Source organism: Oryctolagus cuniculus, chromosome X (assembly GCF_051225735.1).
Source record: "Oryctolagus cuniculus isolate XC-2025 breed Fujian yellow rabbit chromosome X, ASM5122573v1, whole genome shotgun sequence".
Lineage (NCBI taxonomy): Eukaryota > Metazoa > Chordata > Mammalia > Lagomorpha > Leporidae > Oryctolagus > Oryctolagus cuniculus.
This window is the reverse complement of record NC_142888.1, coordinates 22,125,880-22,147,791: the sequence shown is the minus strand read 5'-3', so window position 1 is coordinate 22,147,791 and position 21,912 is coordinate 22,125,880. Positions and strand designations below refer to the sequence as shown.

The window sequence follows — 21,912 nt, the reverse complement described above, 5'->3', positions numbered from 1 at the left end:
GCTAAAGATAACCTTTTGTTATTTTTTTATCTTTTGTTTTTTTTTTTTTTTAATTTTTTTTGTTACCATTCCTGGATGGCTCTTTTATCAGGAACCAGCTGGACAGGGCAAATAATATTACAAATCAGGTCTTTTAATGGGTTTTGTCTCCCCCTTGTAATTGATTGCTAGCTGATTGTCAGTTTTTCCCAAAAGTGTGTTTAAAGCCCCACTATTAATAGCAATCTAAGGTTTTGCCTCTTTTGGAGCCCCTCTCCTGGCCACTTCAGCAGGTCTTGTTGTGGGCTGGGCTGGGCCTAAATTAATATCTCAGGCAATGTAAAAAGGGGAGTTTCATACCCTGCTCAGCTCATCCTGGGTCCACAAAGTGGAGAGAAAAGAGTTCCCCTCCCCTTCACCAAGCTACTTACGAGCTTCAAAAAGGGGAGTGGCTACCAGTAGGAGGAGGTACATCCTAGGGAGGGGTCATCTGATTGACAGGTAGGTTGATGAGATTACATGGAGGTGTGGAAGGTGTGGGAGGTGTGGCCTCCAGCTAAAGAACTTCATCTGACTTTTTCCACATCATCTCCCCTAGGAGATTTCTGACCCTGAATCTTAAGAGGGTGCTGAAGAATGAAGACTCCTCATATCTTCTGTATCTACTTCCTGTTGATCACGGATGCAGGCCCTGCCTGTCTAGGCTCCGGAAATCTCTTCCTATCTCATCTAATGGATCCATTTCACGAGCTGGAAAATTTTCAGTCACTGCCAATAGGTGTGTTCCCTGCATGTCCATCATTACTTTCAGAAGTTGTTGAATTCTGAAACACAAGTTTATCAATCAGTATGAGCAAAACTGGAAGAAAATGAATTACAAATGGAGTGCCCTTTAGGAAGAGAGGAATATAGTCTACTGATTCCCAGATAGTGGGTGGTGATAGGCTGTCCTTGAGCAGATTTTTTTAAGACCATTTAGCCTGAGTATAGAGATTTTGAATGTCTCTTTCAGTAAATATACTACCATGAGAGTAGAGGTGACAGATCCCACTAATCACTGCACATGTTCCTCTTTGTTCCATCAGTCTATATTCCAAGATCTGTTGGTTGTCCATAACTACCTTAATCAGAGTGTCCACAGATGTACGTACTCGTCTACAGATGTAAGTACTTGCTGTAAAAGTTGGCCAGATTGCCTGAAGCAATGGTCAGGTTTTTAAAATCAGCTTTATGTGACACACCAGGATCTTCTACTATTACAGTAGAAGAACCCGCTAAGGAGTTTTCCTGCCAATAACAGCTCCCAGAAAGAATCAAAAGAAGAGGTAAGTACAACATGTCTGCCTTAAAGAGAAGCTATCTTGATGTGACAAAAGCAAATGCTTTACTTATCTCTGCCTTTTAAAGAGGTATTTGAGATCTTCCATTGGCTCGCAGGAGAAGGTGGACTTATCTTTCAAGTGCACCTGCAAAGACTCAGGAGGTAGAAGTTTAATCCTTGGCAGATGTACCCAGCTTGTGATGGCTTGTAATTTCACTGAGGTAGGCATGCTCAGCGGCTCCTGTCGCTCCCCCTCTTCGTGGAGGAACGACACAGGACCCTGCGCTGTTCTTTTGTCTGCTCGGCCCTCCCCGGGTTTGCTGCTGGTTCTTCCCGGGTTGGCTACTGTCCCTTCCACCTCCGTGGAAGGGCAGTTCCCCCTGGCCACATTCCCCACTTCCGCAGGGGAGCGGCACACCGCCGGCCGGCTCTCTTGGGGGCTGCACAGGTGTTCCCCTTAGGTGTTCCCCTTAGATGTTCCTGGTGCATGCCATCTCTCTCCTCCTTTATAGTCCTCTTCCACCAATCCTAACTCAGCTGCCCACACGCCGAGTACACTGCTCTCCTCCAATCAGGAGCAAGTCCTACAGTTTATTGGCTGAACTGGAGGCAGCTGTGTAGAAGCTGTTTTCTTCTCTCCCAGCGCCATATTGTGGGAGAGCAGATGCATCGAATAAGTCTTAATTCCAGTAACTCAGTCCAGTCCAGGTTGCTCCCCACAGGCTCCTGGTAGGGTCCCTTCCATTTAGCCTGCAACTGGTCTGAAGGGGATCTTTCTTTCCAAATATTTTTTTTAAGATTTTTATTTATTTATTTATTTGAGAGGTAGAGTTACAGTGAGAGAGAAAGACAGAGAGAAAGGCCTTCCTTCCATTGGTTCACTCCCCAAATGGCTGCAACAGCTGGAACTGCACCAATCTGAATCCAAGAGCCAGGTGCCTCTTCCTGGTCTCCCATGGGGTGCAGGGCCCAAGCACTTGGGCCATCCTCCACTGCACTCCTGGGCCACAGCAGAGAGCTGGCCTGGAAGAGGGGCAACCGGGACAGAATCTGGTACCCATATGAGATGGAGGAGCTGAAGGTGGAGGATTAACCTACTGTGCCATGGCTCGCCCCCCCCCCCCCTCCAAGTTTTTACTAAAACTAAATCTCCTGAGGAAATAGACTAATGAGTCTTAGGATCTGGCACTGGGAAAACTATATTACCATTCTCCATCTGAACCTTCTGCACCTGGCCTAAATTGATAATGTACTTTATCTGATCTTGAATCTCTGAATCAAAGAGGATGTCAGAGGTGGGAAAAGGCCTTCCATAGAGCATCTCATACGGACTAAGCTGTAAGGCAGTCTTGGCTGCTATTCTTACCCTGAGAAGGGCAATAGACAATAGTTTAAGCCACGTTTCTGAGGTCTCTTAGCAAAGCTTAGCTAGAATTTTCTTAAGACTATGATTAGCCTTTTCAACTTTACCCAATGACCGAGGTCTCCAAGAGATATGGAGACAGTAAGATACTATTAGAGCAGCAGCTACTGGTTGAGTTCATTTAGATACAAATGAAGGGCCAAACGAAGTAAATCTTTGAGAGCAAATTTTGTCATTAACTCTAATAATACAACTCTTTGAGGACAGAGGTCCTGCATTTAAAGTTAGGATACAGTGACTCCTGTTGTTAATTTAACAATTGGCACTCTCATGTATGACGTCATTGATCACCCGAGGCTCTTGACATGAAATGTCTCGGCTTTGAAAACCTCTTAAATCAGCAAACCCCATCTGTCTTCAGACAAGGCCATGAGCAAAGTGGAAGTTCTCCCCTCCATTCTGAGAAGACTACATCCTTCTTTGGTGACCACTTCTTTCCATTGGGGCCTGAACCACAGAGATCCTTTAGGGAGGGACACTCATTTCACCATTGTGTTGGCTTTTTTCTTTTCTTTTCTTTTTTTTTTTTTTTTTGACAGGCAGAGTGGACAGTGAGAGAGAAAGACAGAGAGAAAGGTCTTCCTTTTGCCGTTGGTTCATCCTCCAATGGCCGCTGCGGCCAGCGCACTGCGCTGATCTGATGGCAGGAGCCAGGTGCTTCTCCTGGTCTCCCATGGGGTGCAGGGCCCAAGCACTTGGGCCATCCTCCACTGCACTCCCTGGCCACAGCAGAGAGCTGGCCTGGAAGAGGGGCAACCGGGACAGAATCCAGCGCCCCGACCGGGACTAGAACCTGGTGGAGGATTAGCCTAGTGAGCTGCGGCGCCGGCCTGTGTTGGCTTTCCGCACCTGAAATGCTCTTGTGGGCTTTTCAGTCAGACCAGAATGCCTTATGGGCTGACACTGAGGCCACTGAGTATCACTTACAGAGATTGCCATTCTATGAGTCTGTTATATGGACTTCCCATGTTGGAGAATTTTCTCCTCTTTAACCTTATCTATAGTATCACTAGACACTTAAAAATACTATTACCATACAGCTCATGGGGATTTGGGATCCCATGGCAAGTTTTCCAACTCTACCCTTAGAATTAAGTCTGTAGGAATGTATGCAGAACTATACAGCTGAACAATCTCTTTGTAGGACCTAAGAAGATAAAAATAGGCATAGCTCTTCAGAAGCCTAATTAGTCTTGAGCATGTGACTTGGATACATTGCATTAGCTGTCATTTTGACACCCTAGAGTCTCCATTTGTACACAAAATGGGGTCCATTATTTTACCCAGCCTGCTGATGGAGCTCTCAATTTTTTTCATAACTAACATAAAGCCAAAGTAACATACCAAAAGAAAAAGAAAACGCCATCTGGTCTGGGAAGTACCGTCACAGAAGACCACAGAGAATTCTTCCTGGTCTGAGATTAAATCTCAAAAGACCATGCCAGACCTGGGGTACAGAACCCCAGGAGGCCCCACCATGCCTGGGGTATAGAACCTCAGGAGGCTTTTCTGTGCCTAGGGTATGGAACCCCAGGAGGGTACCGCCATTTTTAGACAAATGATTGCATTTTGTAGGGTGCTGCCCCATACTCCGTAGGATGTTTAGCCACCTCCCTGGACTTTACGCAATAGATACAGGTTGCACATTCCCTTTCTCCAATCATGACAGCCAAAATTATCTCCAGAAATGACTATGTGTACCCTGAGGTGGGTTATTGTCCCTCCTTTTTTAAACACTAATAATAGCATACTCTTACACCATTCATTTTCTGCTTACTTCACTCGAAGATATTTTGTAAATGGTATCAGTATATAGTGTCTTCACCTTTTAATAGCAGAATAGTATTCCATCATATGGATATATAATAATTTACTGACTGATGGACTTCTGATACACCTTGTTTCCAACTTTTGGTATTAAAAATAGGGTAATGAAACAGCTCCAGGACCAGGCCAAGCAGGGCTGGGATTTCTGGCCTGACATTTGGTCATGGAAATCCTGGCTATTTCCTCTCCTTGACCCAATAACTTCTGTAATCTTGATGCTTCTCTTTGCACCAAGTGTTTTTAATGCCCTTGTTCATTTTGTCTCTAACAGACTAAAAGCTGTCGAACTCCAAATGGTCGTCAGACAAGGCTTCCAGCCCATTCCATTGGACGACCTGAGCAGCCCTCTGGACCGAGCAGGACAGTCTTTCCAAGGCCACTGTTACACACCATAAGACAGATAGCAAGAGGAAATACCCAAATCCCCTTTGACGCCCACATGCCAGCTTTGAAGAAGTTACAGAAAACGGAACTCCATCCATAATCCCAAAGAAGAATTTTGGGTATTGCCTCTTGAGGGGGAGGGGGGAATGTTAGGTAGGAAGTCAGTTACGAGCTTATGTGTGTGTGACATAAAGGCCTAAAGAGAAGACATCTATGTCCAGCATATGCTTCATCTCAAGGTCACCCTGATGGTGTTTCGGGGCAGCCCGGTATTCACATCCTGCCCTGCCCTGCCCCCTTCTACCTGATAACCTGCCAGGTGGAGGTCCCCACCCCTTCTGCCTGACAATCTTCCACAGTCTCCCAGGTGCAGCCCAGTATCTGCATTTCAAACACCCTGCTCTGGATTCTATTTACATCCAAAAAGCCCTTTGTTCCAAGAGGAGCAGAGGTGGGGAAGCAAGACCCATTTCCTTAAAAACCCTCAGCCTCAACTGGACTGGGCACTCAGCCCTCTGCCTCTCTGATGAGCCACCCACCTGGTCTGGCCAGGTGTACTCTCTCCACTCAACCATGTAACCTCGCTCCTTCCTCCTCCCCTCCCCCCCAGTCTGAGCTACTGGGTACCCTCTCAGTCTCAGTCTCAGGCTCTGTCTGGAGAGGTGCCATTCCATCCTTAGGGATATCCCTTCCCTAATAAACCTTGCTATTTTACCTCCCACTAAAAAAAAAAAATAGGGTAATGATGAATTTCATTGTGATTCTCTTTTCTTACAGGTGTGAATTTGTGTGACACATAATTACCATAAGTAGAATTTTTGAATCCAAGGTCTGTGAACCTGTCATTAGATAGATGTAACTGTCAATAAATAAGGTCGAATTTCTCTTCAGAGTTTATATTAATAATAGTGTGACTACCAATAAAGAATACATTTACTCGCACACCTAAGCCATTACAGTATGTGGTAGTCCTTTAGTCACTACTATATGCTGAATTATTAGAGCCATTTTCAGAGCTAAAATGCCCCTCTTAAAGAGATTGGGCACTAACTGTCAAAACCTATGGATATGATGAGTTGTTTCTCTCATGATTATGTAGAATCATATGATATAGCTTTTTAACATAGGAATAGTGTTTGGATAAACCTGATCTAACATCAGCCCTTTTAAGAGAACTTTCTCAAGCTCATGGATAAATGAGAAGTCATGGACAGTTGAAGTATGTGATTTTATGCAAATCACTGGTTTGAAGCAAACTGGTCCATGTTAGGAGGGACAGGCAGTGAATAAGGAATGGAGAGAGAGATCCCTGTCCAAACATCAGTGAGGAATGGGGATGTCAGTCCTGCACCAGCAGGGAGCTAACTTCTTGCAACAACCTAAATCAATTTGGAAGTGAGTTCTTCACATAGTTCCTCCAGAAAGAAATTGCAGCTCTGTAAGCAGCTTGAGTTTTGGCTTTTGAATTCTTGAGCAGAGAATCAAGCCATGCAGTCAGTACCCAGATTTCTGGCTTAAGGAAACTGTGAGGTAATAAATACGTGTTGGGAAATTTGTCATGTAACAATATAAAAAATAGTGTTACCAATGTTCTGATTTTTTACTATTCTCTTATGTGAGAAATGATATTTCCATGAAGTTCAGTTTGCATTTATCTTATTACGTTGGAAATGAACATCTTTCACTTATTTGAAAGTCTTTTTTTTTTTTAATTTATTTGACAGGTAGAGTTATAGACAGTGAGAGAGAGGGAGAGACAGAGAGAAAGGTCTTCCTTCCGTTGGTTCACTCCACAAATGGCCGCCACAGCCGGCGTTGCGCATATCCAAAGCCAGGAGCCAGGTGCTTCTTCCTGGTCTCCCATGCAGATGCAGGGCCCAAGCACGTGGGCCATCCTCCACTGCACTCCTGGGCCACAGCAAAGAGCTGGACTGGAAGAGGAGCAACTGGAACTAGAACCCAGCGCCCATATGGGATGCAGGCGCCGCAGGCAGAGGATTAACCAAGTGAACCACAGCACCGGCCCCTATTTGAAAGTCTTTTAATATTTGATGCCTTTCAATAAGAATATCGATATGGTATATATTTGTTTTATTTTTCCTGTATTCTGTTTTTTCATATAGCTTTTCTTTAAATGTTAATCTATCTGCTATCAATTACAAAAATGAGATATATATGTACATACATATGCATACATAAAGGAAATTCATTTGTCCTGTGATAAAATTTGCAAATGTATATGGATCTATAAACAATCATCTATTTTTTAAAATTTTCTAAAGATTGTGTTACTCAAATATGTCTTTTTTATGGATTCAAGGTTTTAAAAATATACTTTTATTTGTTCCTGGAAAGGCCTTCCTCATGCCAAGATTACACAAATTTTTCCTATAGTTTCTTGTGATGCTTTTACTCTGAAATTTCTTCAAAAATTTTACTGAGTACTTGGTTAGTTGCACCTAACACTTCAGTTACACTTAACTTTTACTTTTGTTCTCTTACTTTTATGTATTTATTTGGGAGGCAGAGAGAGAGAGAGCCAGAGTTCGCAGCCTCTGGTTCACTCTTCCAACGTCCACAAAAGCTGAAGCTGGGCCATTATGAAACCCAGCAGTCCGGAATTCAGTTCAAGCAGAAACCAATTACTTGAGCCACCACTACTGTCTCCCAGGGACTGCATTAACAGGAAGCTGGACTCAAGAGCCAAAGACAGTTATTGAACCCAGGCACTCTAATGTGGGGCATGGGAATTTTAACTGGCATCTTAACTGCTAAACCAAATGTCTCCCCTGGATGTTAATCTTTTTGATAACACACACTCTTATTTGTTAGCTTAAAATTTCCTATTGAGATTCATAATTGTATGAAATACTTTATCAATTTTGCAACATGATTTACTTATTCCTCTTACTTTTGTATAGTTAGTTACATTTCTCTTTTATGACTTACTATAGCTCTGTAATTCCTCTAAATATAGTTTTTATTTATTTCACTGATTTTTTTTCACAGCAGTCAATGTACCCCATATTTTTGCCATTTACCTTTGTCCTACATTTCCATACCATTTTGTCCTTCCTCTCTCAAACTTTATGCTTTTATTGCAGTAAAAAATGCTGTATCTTAAATGTTCTGTCTTTAATTTAGTAGTTGATCAATGAACTACATAACTGCAGTTTTAGACAAGGCTAGTTTCTTAGCAAATATTTTTGAGATGTAATACATTTATACCTGTTGAGTTATAAAGTGCAAGAACCATCAAATCAGGATCTGAATAAATGCGACTAGTTCATGACTGAAATCAATGTGAAAGAATGTCCCAAACTAGTGATTATGAAAACTATTGTTCATCAGATGATTCAAGTATCTTTCATCCCACAATTCATTTATATCTCTGTACATATTTTATTTTTTGTTTGACCTCAGTGCAGCTCAGAACTCCTTTTTTATTACTTATTTGAAATAAAATTTAAAAATCTATTTCTAAGGTCTTGCAACACAGGTCAAGTAAATGAGATCATTTAAAAATGCATACTGTAACTAAAGGGAAGTTAAAAACCTCTGAAATAAGTAGTAATGTAATAGCATATTACATATTCTAAAAGAATTTTGTATATTCATTTTCAGTATGCTTTTCTTATCTATAAATTTGCAAGTCGCTGATGATTCATAATAAAGAGCAAGCGTTAAAATGGATACTGCTATTTTGAAACAAAAGAGATCCAAGAATCCCAGTAATTAAACTTCAGGGCCAGGGGTGGGGAGGTGAGATGGGAACAGGAAAGTTTTGCTCCTGCTGAATTTTTGAAGAAAATATAACCTGTAGTGTATCCAACTTCATTACATTAGGCACTGTTGGATAACCTGCATTGTTCATCCTTGTTATCATACAGCAGAGACTCTCTCCTTTCTCCTTCCTAGGAAGGAGCTCTTGAGAGTTTCCTTATTTTTCCTCTTCGTCCTCCTTTCCCCCTCCTCCCTACTTTGCTTTCTCCTCTTCATTCCTCGTTTCTTGTTTGTTTTCAGATTAATGTTCAATAAATTGTTATAAGCAAATTATCATGATTTCCACAAATGACGAGCATTTCCATTGCATTAACGATATTTATTTATTTTTATTTTCATATTATTTGAAAGACGGAGAAGCAGAGGGACAGAGAAAGAGCTTCAATCCACTGGTTCACTCCCCTAATGCCTGCAACAGCCAAGACTGGGCCATGCTGAAACTAGGAGCCTGAAACTCAAACTGGGTCTCCCACAAGGTTGGCAAGGACTCAACTAATTGAGCTATTGCACCTGTTGCCTCGCAGGGTGCAAATTATCAGGAAGCTGAATTGGAAGCAAAGTATCTGAGACTTGAACCTGGTACTCTGATAAAGGACATGGGCTTCCCAGTGAAAGGAGCGGCCGAGAGCTGCCATAAAAATGGCCTTAATAAAACAAAACAAAACAAAACAAAACAAAACAAAAGAAAACAAAACAAAAATTAAGACAAGCAATTCCAGAAACAGTCCTGGGAAATGGGGAGTAAACTAAGTTCACAGAGAAAGCAGATAGCTACTACCCAGAGATAAGGGCAACTGAACATCCTGGTATGCACATAAGCCCCCTCCCCTGTGCTTGTTCAAGCTTAACAAAAAAAAACCGTGAGGCACGTAGGGCACGTAGCCACCCCTTTCTGCTCTTCAATGACCCCCTCCCCTTCTCCCCTTGTCCAAGCTTAGACACGTAGGGCACGTAGCCCCCCGTTTCTCCTCCTCCTCGACGACCTCCTCCCCTTGTAGTTACCCAATAAACTTACGCCACCCTATGGTATGTTAATTTTGTGGTTTTGCCCCTTAAAAGCTGTGTGAGATAGCTGCTCGGGGCTCCTCTCTCTTGCTCGCTGCTTGCGGCAGTAGAGGGCCCATTTGCGCAAATGAAATAAAATTGCCTCCTGCCTTTTGCATCGTCTGGTCTGGAGTCTGTGTTTCTGGGGTTGTCACAAAAGGACACCGCTTTTGGGGTCCTTCACCAGGCAACAATTTAACTGCTATGCCAAATGTTTGCCCCATCTGTGATATTTAGAAAAAGATATCCTGATACCTACGGGCATTCTTGGTGTAATGTTGAAGAGATATTATTATACATGCTAAGAGGAATTTTTGTTTTGTTTTGTTTTGTTTTTACTTTTTGATGAGAAAGAAAATCACTGGATTCAGAAGAATTAGAATTCAGTTTCTCATTCAATATCTAATGTTCAACAGAAATATATATGTGTGTGTTGCATATGTATATGCACACACATACAAAGAGAGGGGGATTATCAAATGACAAGACTATTTTTAATCAACCAGGGTATCACACCTCAGAGTAATAGACATTATTTTTAATATGTGCCAAAATATAAAAATAGATTGAAAAGCATTGTTTTTAAGGAAATTCAGAACCAATGAAATAGTCTCTCAGACTGAGATGTCCTTTGTTTAATAATGGAATTAGATGGATCTATCCCCTCCCCTTAACTGACAATTTCCCACAGATATTTCCCTTTGCCTGAAAAACTGTTCATTCTTGGAAAAACTGTGTGTGTGTGTATGTGTGTGCTGTAATGCATGTAGTTGATCGGAGGAGGTAAATGCATTAGAGTAGTATTATTAAAAGTGGGATCCCCAGAAGGATGGTGATCCATGACCACTTTGTTAGTGGTCCATGGTAAGCACAGGAAATGAAAGGACAAGTTTAGAAACAACCTGTGGTGGTAGATCTCGTTTTGTTAATGTTCCACAAATGGTTTTATTTAAACCTAAATACCAGGCCTGCACTGTGACATAGTAGGCTGAACACCCACCTGTGGCTCTGGTATCCCAGTTCCAGTCCTGGCTGCTTCTCTTCCAATGCGGCTCCCTACTATGGTCTTGGAAAGCACTGGAGCCAGCACATGGCAGATCTCTTGTTCTCTGCCTCTCCCTCCCTCTCTGTCACTCTATCTTAAATAAATACACAAGTAAATCTTTTAAAAATAAAATAAAAATTATAAAAACTGACTTTAATATGAATTTTCATCACGTTCACTGTTTCCATTATTCAGTAGGAAGAACACCTAAGACATTTAATTTGTCTTTGACTAATAATTCTGCTGAGAATTCCAGGTCTGCTCTCTTCTTTTACCCTCTCTTATCTCCTTGTGAAATTTTTCAGCCATGAAGATTAACTTAAAGGACTATTCAACTAGGATCTCTCCAGATCTGAGTTCATATCTTGGTAATAAGTAAGGTAATTATCCACAAAAGTGTGATAAGTGGATTAGAATTTCAATGAACTGACTTACTACTTCACTTAAATTCCCATTGTATTCTAGGAACATGGAAGAGAGTTCACTATATTCTTTATTTTCATAGTCCCACATGGTAAATTTATTTTTAAAAATATTTTATTAATTATTTTTTGGGATAATGTATTTTAATTTACATTATAGTCAAAGGCTTGCTACTAAATAACAGTTTAACAAATAAAAAGTAAAAGCACTATAGTCCATGCAGGAAAATAGGCATGGGCTATACATAATAAAGAAAAAATATGTTCAAATTATTCAATTAACATAAATTTTAAAATAGTAACAAAATCATTAAAACTATGAATATATAATTCCTATCAAATTGCTTGTCAATTATTTTTAAAAATTGACAAAACACTGTACTTGCAGCAAAGTGATACATTAGTTTCTTTCTTTCTTTGTAATTTTAGTTCCCACATATTAGGGAAAACGTGATATTTGTCTTTCTGTGTCTGGTTTAATTCACTGAAAAAGGTGTCCTCTAGTTCCAACCATTTTGTTTCAAATGACAGAATTTCATTCTTTTTATAATTGAATGATATTACATTGTATATTGGTATAAATATTATATATATATATATATATCACATTCTCTTTATTCATCTGATGATGGATGCCTTGGTTGATTCCATAAATATGGTGGAGCAATTATCTCTTTAATACAATGAGGTCATGTCTTTTGGGTATATACTCAGTAGTGGGATTGCTAGATCATATGGACCTTGCGTTTCTAATTTTATAAGAAATCTCCATGCTCTTTTCCACAGTGACTGCACTATTTTACATTCCCACCAGGAGTGTATGAATTCCCCTATTCTTCACATCCTTACCAAAATTTGTTATTCAGCACTCTGGCCTCAGAATCAGCCCTAAAGGCATTCCGATCTGGCTGAAAAGCCCATGAGAGTATTTCAGGCATGGAAAGCCAAGACACACTGGCAAAAAAAAAAAAAAAAAACACCTAAATGAAAGATCTCTGTGAGTGAGATCCCAGTGGAAAGAACAGGTCTTCAAAGAAGGAGGTACCTTTCTCTGAAGGGAGGAGAGAACCTCCACTTTGACTATGACCTTGTCTAAACAAGATAAGAGTCGGAGAACTCAAGGGGCTTCCATAGCCTTGGAAACTCATGACAAGAGACTGGGGTGATTACTGAGGCCATAAATGGGAGTGTCAATTTGTAAAGTCAACAACAGGAGTCACTGTGCACTTACTCCTCATGTAGGATCTCTGTCCTTAATGTGCTCTACATTGAGGCTTAATGCTATAACAAGTACTCAAACAGTATATTTCACTTTGTGTTTCTATGGGGGTGCAAACTGTTGAAATATTTATGTAATGTATACTAAACTGATTTTCTGTTAAAAAAAAAAAAGAAGAAATTATCAATTCCCAACTTGACTCTCACTGGGATTAAACATGACAATAGGTCTGATCTGATTTCATCATCATTTAAAAAATCATCTATTATTTTTCACTTTATGTTTCTGTGTGGGAGCAAACTGTTGAAATCTTTACTTAATGTATGGTAAACTGATCTTCTGTATATAAAGAGAATTGAAAATGAATCCTCATATGAATGGAAGGGGAGAGAGAATGGGAAAGGGGAGGGTTGCGGGTGAGAGGGACGTTATGGGGGGGAAGCCATTGTAATCCATATTCTGTACTTTGGAAATTTATATTCATTAAATAAAAGTTAAAAAAATTTGTTATTGTATCTCTTTTGGATAATAGTCATTCTAACAGGGATGAGGTAATATTTCACTATGGTTTTGATTTGCATTTCTCTGATGGCTAGTGATATTGAGCATTTTTTCATATATTTGCATTTCTTTTTTTGAAAACTGTCTATTGAAGTCCTTTACCTATTTCTTAACTAGATCGGTTGTTTTTTGTTCTTGAGATTTTTGAGTTACTGATACACTTTGGATTTTAATCCTCTGCCAGTAAAATAGCTTGTGAATATATTCTCCCATTCCATCCGATGTCTCTTCACTCCATGGATTGTTTCCTTTTCCTTGTAGAAACTTCTGAGTTTGACACAATCCCATTTATCTACTTTTGCTTTTATGACCTGTGTTTTTGGGAGTCCACAGTCATCAATGGATAGATCATTTAGATAAAAAATCAACAAAAGTACATCAGATTTGAACCAAACTATTGAGCTAATGGCGCTAGTAGATATTTACAGAACATTAATAGAACATTTACAGAACAACAGCTACAGAATATACATTCTCCTCATTAGTACATGGGGCATTTTATAGGATAGACCATTCATTAGGCCACAAATCAAGTCTCAGTTAATTTAAAAAGATTGAAATAATGCGACGTATCTTCTCAGACCACAAAGAAATAAAACTAAATCAACAACAGGAAGTAAAACAGAACACTTACAAATACATGGAAATTAAACAAGATGCAACTGAATGACCAATGGATCACTGAAGAAATTAAAAGGGAAATAAAAAACTTCCTTACAAAAAAATAAAAAATAAAAAAAAAACTTCCTTGAAACAATGAAAATGGAAAACACAACATATCAAAACCTGTGGGACATAGCAAAAGCAGTATTAAGAGAGGGAGTTTACAGCAAAAAGTGCTTACATTAAGAAACAGAAAGATCTAAAACAAATGATGTAAAGTTACATCTCAAGGATTTAGAAAAAATAGAACAAACCAAATCCAAAGTTAGCAAGAGGCAAGAATTAATAAGGATCAGAGCAAAAATAAATGAATTTGAAAGATTAAAAAACAATACAAAGGATCAACAAAAGAAAAAGCTAGTGTTTAGAGAAGATAAAATGGACAAATCTTCAGACACACTATATTCTTTAAACTTTTATTTAATGAGATATTACAAATAGATGAAAATGGTGCTGATGGGTGCCAGTGTTGTGGCACATTGGCTAAACCAGCTTTTTGGGATGCCGGCATCTCATATGGGAGTGCTGGTTTGAGCCCAGACTGCTCCTTTCTAATCTGACTTCCTGCTAATGCACCTGAGAAGGCAATGGATGTTGGTCCAAGTAGTTGGGCCACTGGCACCCACCTGGTAGATCTAGAATTCCTAGCTCCTGGCTTTAGGCTGGCCTAGCCCTGGTGGTTGTATCCATTTGGAGAGTCACCTAGTGGATGAAAGACCTCCCTCCACCCCTTTTCTCTTGTCACCCTGCCTTTCAAATAAATAAAGATTTTAAAACAGAAAAGAGTGCTACTGGCAATTCAATTATAAATGTACCCCAAACCAATGTAAGTAATGAGAGATATGTATCTATTTCTTGCTAAAATTACCACCCTATGAAAGGCAAATGTTTAATTTAGGGTTTGACCCCAATTTGCAGGTAAGTAATGGGAAAAACACTCAGCTAGGAGGTCTCAATAACTAACTGCATGCCTTAATAATAGCCACACTTTAATGATCTTTTAAATTGGATTTGAAAATACTTTTATGATACTTACTCTGTGTCATACAGTTGCTTAAGTTCCTTATGAGAAATGAGTGTTTTAGTGTTCCAAAAACTTTACAGAGGTACTGTTATTACCCCTATATTAGATGAGAACACTGAGGCACAAAGCTGTAAATATGTTGCTGCAGGACATATTGTTAGTAAGTATCAAAGCCAGGATCTGTAGCTGGGTGACATGTTTCCAGAGTTTGTTCTCTACAATCACTAAGTTATATTGCTTGCCATAGGATAAATACTACATAAGAGTGGAGAAAGAGCATCCAATAAGAATCAAAAAAATCACATTATGTAAGTGGCTATATGCTTAGCCATTGAATATATCCAGCTGGAGAAATTAAAATGTTCTTATATATTATAAATGTACACTAAAATGTGCATCCATATATGTTTAAATATATTCTTTTTCAAGAATTATTTTATTCATTTGAAAGACAGCGTTACAGAGAGAGGTAGAGACAGAGAGTCTTCCATCTGCTGGTTCACTCCCCAGATGGTTGCAACGGCCACAGCTGTGCTGATTGAAGCCAGGAGCCAGGAGCTTCTTCTTGGTCTCCCACGCGGGTGCAGGGACCCAAGGACTTGGGCCATCTTCTACTGCTTTCCCAGGCCACAGCAGAGAGCTGGATCAGAAGTGGAGCAGCAGGTTCTCAAACCGGCGCCCATATGGGGTGCCGGCGCTTCAGGCCAGGGCTTTAATCCGCTGAACCACAGTGCGGGTCCTAAATATATTTTTAATACATACATAAGTGTATATTCTTTTTTAAAAAATATTTATTTATTTGAAGGTAGAGTCACAGACAGAGAGGGGGAGAGGCAGAGAAAAAGGTCTTCCATCTGTTGGTTCTCTCTCCAAATGGCCGTAATGGCCAGAGCTGGGCTGATCTGAAGCCAGCAGCCAAGAGCTTCTTCCCGGTCTCCCATGTGGGTGGCAGGGGTCCGAGCACTTGGGACATCCTTCACTGCTTTCCCAGGTGCATCAGCAGGGAGCTGGATCAGAAGTGGAGCAGCCGGACTAGAAGTGGTACTCATATAGGATGCTGGCACCTCAGGCAGAGGCTTAGTCCACTACATCACAGCACTGGGCCCTATAAGTGTGTGTTCTTAACATATATTCTTTATATAGTTTTATACACTAAATATATATTGCAGTACTCTTGATCTCCTAACATAGTTATAACAGCCTTTGTTCCTACTTAGATATTTAAGATCTTAATCTACTAAACTCAACCCCACCAAAGTATGGTCAGAAATGGTATTCAAATATTATTGGATTTTTTTACATTTCACTATTCTGCTTTACAAGTTACTTAGGTGGTATCATAGTGTTTTGACAGAGGTCACAAAATGTAATATCTGCAATTTTTTGATGCTCTTTATGATATACAACAGGAATACTTGATACTTGTTAAAATAAATATGCTGGAAAAAGGATAGACACATAGTCTATACTTACAAAATGACTAATTGACATGTGTAGCCTAGCATATATCTTTATATTTGTAAACAAAAAATCCTGATTAACATCTTGTCTACTAACAACTTTTGCATGAATTATTTGTCTGCTTTTGCCATAATCCAAACAGATGAAGATTATGAAAACCTTTGGGATTTAGCCCAACTCAGTACCAGAGCAAAAGGAGCCAATGCTGTTATTTGCTTAATTGATAATTATCTATTGGTAACATACTTTTTCATTGATAAATTTTAATTTGCTAAAAAAAAGGAATTAAATGAACAGGGTTTTTTGTAGCTAATGTGTCCAGTCACATGAAATTAATATTGGTCATAAATTAGGCAACTATTGAAAACCTATTCTTTCATTGAATATCAACTTTCCAGTCAAACTGGGATCTGTGCTTGTTTGCGAAATCAGTTTTGGCTAATACTGCCTAACCGCAAGTCAGTAAAAAGTGTAGCAGTTTGGGGAAAAGTTTTGCTAATACAAAAGGCAAATTCACATTTCCTCATCCTTTCTACTTTGAGATGGAACGCAGTGACTGCAGATGCAATAGATATCTTTCAGCTGTGAATGAACAAGTGTGGGGGAAAAGGATAAATATACAAACACCGTGCAGAATAGAAGCAGAAACTGCATGGATCTGATGCCATTCTTTAGCAGGTGAATCGTTGTCAGTAATGGATTACTTCCAGAGATTGTGCTATGTGGAAAAAAATCAGCGTTCATTGTTTATGTCCCTGTCAATAGGTATTTATGTTACTTGTATTAGAAGACATGTCCAATCAATACCACTAAGGAGAACACAGGCACGCAATGCATTGTTTGTAATTGCCCAACTAAAAGAACACTAACACGCTCACTGTGTTCCTACCTAATTACCTTCACCCAGTTCTATTCACATCACATCACTATGATCACTGCTATGTACAACAGGCTACGGGATTCCATTAGCAACTTACCATTCAATAACTCAAAACTACGTATTTATTATTGTGTATTTTCTATGTGCCTGATACTCTGTTGAACAATGATGAAAAACCTACACAAGCAGGCCAGAGACATTCTTACTCTAACAGAACAATATAGTCTGATATAGGAGACAGATACAAATTAGATATTCATACAATACATAATACGTCTAATGAAAAATAGGTATGTATTCCTACAAATACACAAATTTAACTAGTAAAGGAGATCAGAAAAGGCTCCTTCAAGAGGGTGATTTATATTTATCTGTGTGCTGGAGAATGAGATGTTCATATAGGGTATTCACCTGTTGTTTTCCTTTTAAAAATGTATTTATTTATTTATTTGAATGTCAGAGTTACAGAGAGAGAGACAGAGAGAGATCTCCCATCTGCTGGCTTACTTCCCAGATGGCCTCAATGACCAGGCCTGGTCCAGGCAGAAGCCAGGAGCCAGGAACTTCATCCTAGTCTCCCACGTCAATGTTCTGGTTATGATATTATACAGTAGTTTTGAAAAATGCGACCATTCATGGGAAATTTTGCATAAGAGATTTATGTACCATTTGTCGCTCCCCCTCTTCGTGGAGGAGCAACACTAAGCCCTGCCTAGGCTTCATATCCGAGTCACGGCACCATTATGTCGCTCCCCCTCTTCGTGGAGGAGCAACACAGGACCCTGCGCTGTTCTTTCTGTCTGCTCGGCCCTCCCCGGGTTTGCTGCTGGTTCTTCCCGGGTTGGCTACTATCCCTTCCACCTCCGTGGAAGGGCGGTTCCCCCTGGCCACTTTCCCCACTTCCGCAGGGGAGCGGCACACCGCCGGCCGGTTCTTCTCGGGGGCTGCACGGGTTCCCTTAGATGTTCCCCATAGATGTTCCTGGTGCATGCCGTCTCTCTCCTCCTTTATAGTCCTCCTCCGCCAATCCCAACTCGGCTGCCCACACGCCGAGTACGCTGCTCTCCTCCAATCAGGAGCAAGTCCTACAGTTTATTAGTTGAACTGGAGGCAGCTGTGCAGAAGCTGTTTACTTCTCTCCCAGCGCCATATTGTGGGAGAGCAGATGCATAGAATAAGTCCTAATTCCAGTAACTCAGTCCAGTCCGGATTGCTCCCCACACCATTTCTTAGAACTGCATGTGCATCTATAATTAGTTTAATATAAAACTTAAATTTAAAAGAAAATAAAAATCAAATAAATAAATATGTATGGCACCCTCTATCCCCCCGAAAATATTACCATTGGGGTATCTGAGCCAAATTATTAATAAAATGAAGCAAAAATCTCATTGTGCTTGTATATAGTACACTGGATGGCAAAGTGTTGTACTTTGCTCAAAATTTTAAATCATTCCACTTTTGCTGTGCATTTAAGTGGAAATTTACTTCATGTATAGGAGTGTAATTCAGCCAGACAATAAGGCCATATAAAATCCTGCAGACGGTAAACCCTGCGAGAATTTGCTCAATAAATTTGTGCCAGCCAGGAAGATTGATTATCTGATTTCCCGTCATTTTAAATGTCCTCCACTATATTTATAGGTAGCTGTAAGTCGCCTGTTGTTTTCTTCTGGAAGTGTAAATAGCTGGTGGGTGCTCTCTTATTTGACCCAAGTAGCAGGAAAATGTGAAATCAGCAATAAAGGCCCTGATTTATTTTTAATTGTAACCCTTCCTTTCTTATGCTGCATCAGGTTTTGGAATGTTCAAAAGTGCTAGTAGGCATTTCAGTTGTACTCAGCATCTTTAACTGGACTGGTTGGTGCACTCTAAATCATTCAAGTCTCTCCTTTCTTTGTGGGCCATGCACATGTCTTCTTGGCCCGTGTGAAGAGGTGTGCTTCTCTAAATGGTTGCTACTAACCACACGTAGCTATTAAAGTTTCAATGAATTAAAAGTAAATGAAAATAATGAATGACTGTAATTTCCCCTTCACAATCCCTTTATTTCCAGAGTCCAATAGTAGGTAATAAATGCTTTGTTAGGTTATGCTTCCATAACTCTCTTATGAAAACAAACTACACATATGTCCTAAAGAGTTCATGACAGGACAGGGAATTGGCACTGTTGTGACCAGTTCACGTGAAATAATGAGAATCAAGTGTTTTGACCAGCAGGAAAAAACATATAACTGGGGTTGAAAGTATAGCCTTTATATTATTTAGCTATTCATTTCATTTAAAACTTTATGAATATAGAACTCAGTATGTATACCTCTGAAACCATCAATGCTTATTATGATCTTGGAAGTCTTGGTAGGTAGGGCAGTGCTATGTTATTCCCCCTTTTCTCACTCCTGAAATCTTCATCATTCTTTTCATTTTCCTCCTGTTACTTTCACACTGTGACCAAGGAACCATAGAGGAAGAGTCCAGAGTTGATTTTTAAATTTATTTTGAAAATAAATAATCTAATCTAACACTAACATTTAAATCAAAATAGCATGTACAGGGACTGGCGCTGTGGCATAGCTGGTAAAGCTGCTGCCCGCAGTGCTGGCATCCCATATGGGCGCCGGTTCGAGTCCTGGCTGCTCCACTTCCAATCCAGCTCTCTGCTATGGCCTGGGAAAGCAGTGGAGGATGTCCCAAGTCCTTGGGCCTCTGCATCTATGTGGAAGACCAAGAAGAAACTCCTGGCTCCTGGATTTGGATTGGCCTAGCTCCAGCCATTGAGGCCATTTTGAGAGTGAACCAGCAAATGAAAGACCTCTCTCTCTGCTTCTACCTTTGCCACTGCCTCTGCCTCTGCCTCTCAGTAACTCTGCCTTTCAAATAAAATAAATAAATCTTTTTAAAAAATGGGGACACAAACCAGCACCCATCTGGGATGCCTGAAAGGTAGGTGGAGACCCAGCCCACTAGGCCACAGTGCTGGCCCCCATACCTTCTCTTAAGGGGAGGACAGGATATCTGAATCGTTAAGGCTGTGATGCAGGCTGATAAACAGATAAATTGCACAACAGTCCTTGCTCTGAGCTATTGTTCCTGTCTTCTTTATTCATCCTTAATACAAATGCTTATTTCATGAAGAACTGAGCTTATATCCAGCAAAATGAAAGTGCTTAACAGATACTACAGAAAATGTTACAAAGTTAATACAGAGAAAATTAATCTCTTAAAACACCAATTTTCTTGCATTTGGTGTTCACTTTGATAATACATTGCAAATAAAAACTCTATTGTTTCTAATCATTTTTCTGATCTCTTCTTTCTCATTTTTAAAGCACACTACTGTATATCTTATTTATACCAGCCTTTTAAATCTAAGATTTATTATATTTTAACAATTTGCTTTCATTACTTGGTTATGGTTGCCGAAAGGTAAAGAGAGTATCTTAGTCACCTTTTTGTAATAAACACCTAATTTTAGGATTACACAGAAAATAGATGGTCCATGATGTTTGGTAGAATGAAGGAATGAATGTCCAATAACAATTTAGAAATAATTCATATTTCCTTCCAATATTTTATCCATACATTCACATTTAAAGTTGTTTAACATTTACAGAAGGATACCCAATACTGCTTTTTCCATATTTCTCATTGAGCTATGTTTTTTCTTTGATGATTGAAAGATTTTCTTGTTAACTAGAAATACCATTGGTTTCCAGGATTTTGTGTTGCTTCTTAATATCTTTATATTGTTTTGAATTAATCATCCATTTTAAGATGATAGAATAACAGAATGAATTGTTATTGTATAATAACATATAATAATATATTGTATAATACCTACTAATTTTCTCATTTTAAAATACATGTCTTGCTAAAAAATGTGTGATATTAAATAAAATCAGGAAAGGAAAAATGTAATGTTGCCTATAGTCCTATTTTCTTTTTTTTATTTTATTTTGACAGGCAGAGTTAGACAGTGAGAGAGAAAGACAGAGAGAAAGGTCTTCCTTCTGTTGGTTCACCCCCCAAATGGCCGCTACGGCCGGCGTGCTGTGACCGGCGCACTACGCCGATCCGAAGCCAGGAGCCAGGTGCTTCTTCCTGGTCTCCCATGCGGGTGCAGGGCCCAAGGACCTGGGCCATCCTCCACTGTCTTCCCGGGCCACAGCAGAGAGCTGGACTGGAAGAGGAGCAACCGGGACAGAAACGGCGCCCCAACCAGGACTAGAACTAGGGTGCCGGCGCCGCAGGCGGAAGAATAGCCTAGATAGTCCTATTTTCTAATACAATCATGTGAGTTTCTTCATTTTACCACAGTCTTTATCCACCATTCACATTACAGTTGATCTTATCCAAAAGGCCAAGAAGTAATGCACCATTCACTTTAAACAACCATTAATATACTATAAGTGGGGCCGGTACTGTGGCGCAGCAGGTAAAGCTGCACCAGTTCATGTCTCTGCTGCTTCACTTCCAATCCAGCTCTCTGCTATGGCCTGGGGAAGCAGTGGAAGATGGCCCAGGTCCTTGGGCCCCTGCACCCATGTGGGAGACCCAAAAGAAACTCCTGGCTCCTGGCTTCAAATCGGTACAGCTCTGGCCATTGTGGCCAATTGAAGAGTGAACCAGTGGATGAAAGACCCCCCCCCCTTTCTTTTTCTCTCTGCCTCTCCTTCTCTCTCTGTGTAACTCTGACTTTCAAATAAATAAATAAATATTTTAAAAATATATACTATAAGCGTATTTGTATACATCTTTGGTTACCTAACATATTATTTTCTTTATAATTATTATTTTTAATAATTTTAACCTTTAAATTCCATTTAGTTACAGATAATCCAAAATGCAGCTTTTAGAAATGGACAAAAAGGGTTTC

At 39.9% G+C, this 21,912-nt stretch overlaps 1 long non-coding RNA gene across 2 annotated transcripts; it reads left to right on the top strand.

The window, feature by feature from the left end:
* Positions 1-403: 403 nt before the first annotated feature.
* LOC149119572 (uncharacterized) lies at positions 404-9,587 on the top strand. Of its 2 annotated transcripts, none has more exons than XR_016227946.1 (5): positions 404-480; positions 578-757; positions 1,065-1,304; positions 4,822-5,053; positions 9,069-9,587. It is a non-coding gene; the product is annotated as an uncharacterized LOC149119572 (long non-coding RNA). The 2 variants fall into 2 exon arrangements; XR_016227945.1 differs by lacking the exon at positions 9,069-9,587 and adding an exon at positions 5,712-5,823.
* Positions 9,588-21,912: the final 12,325 nt, after the last annotated feature.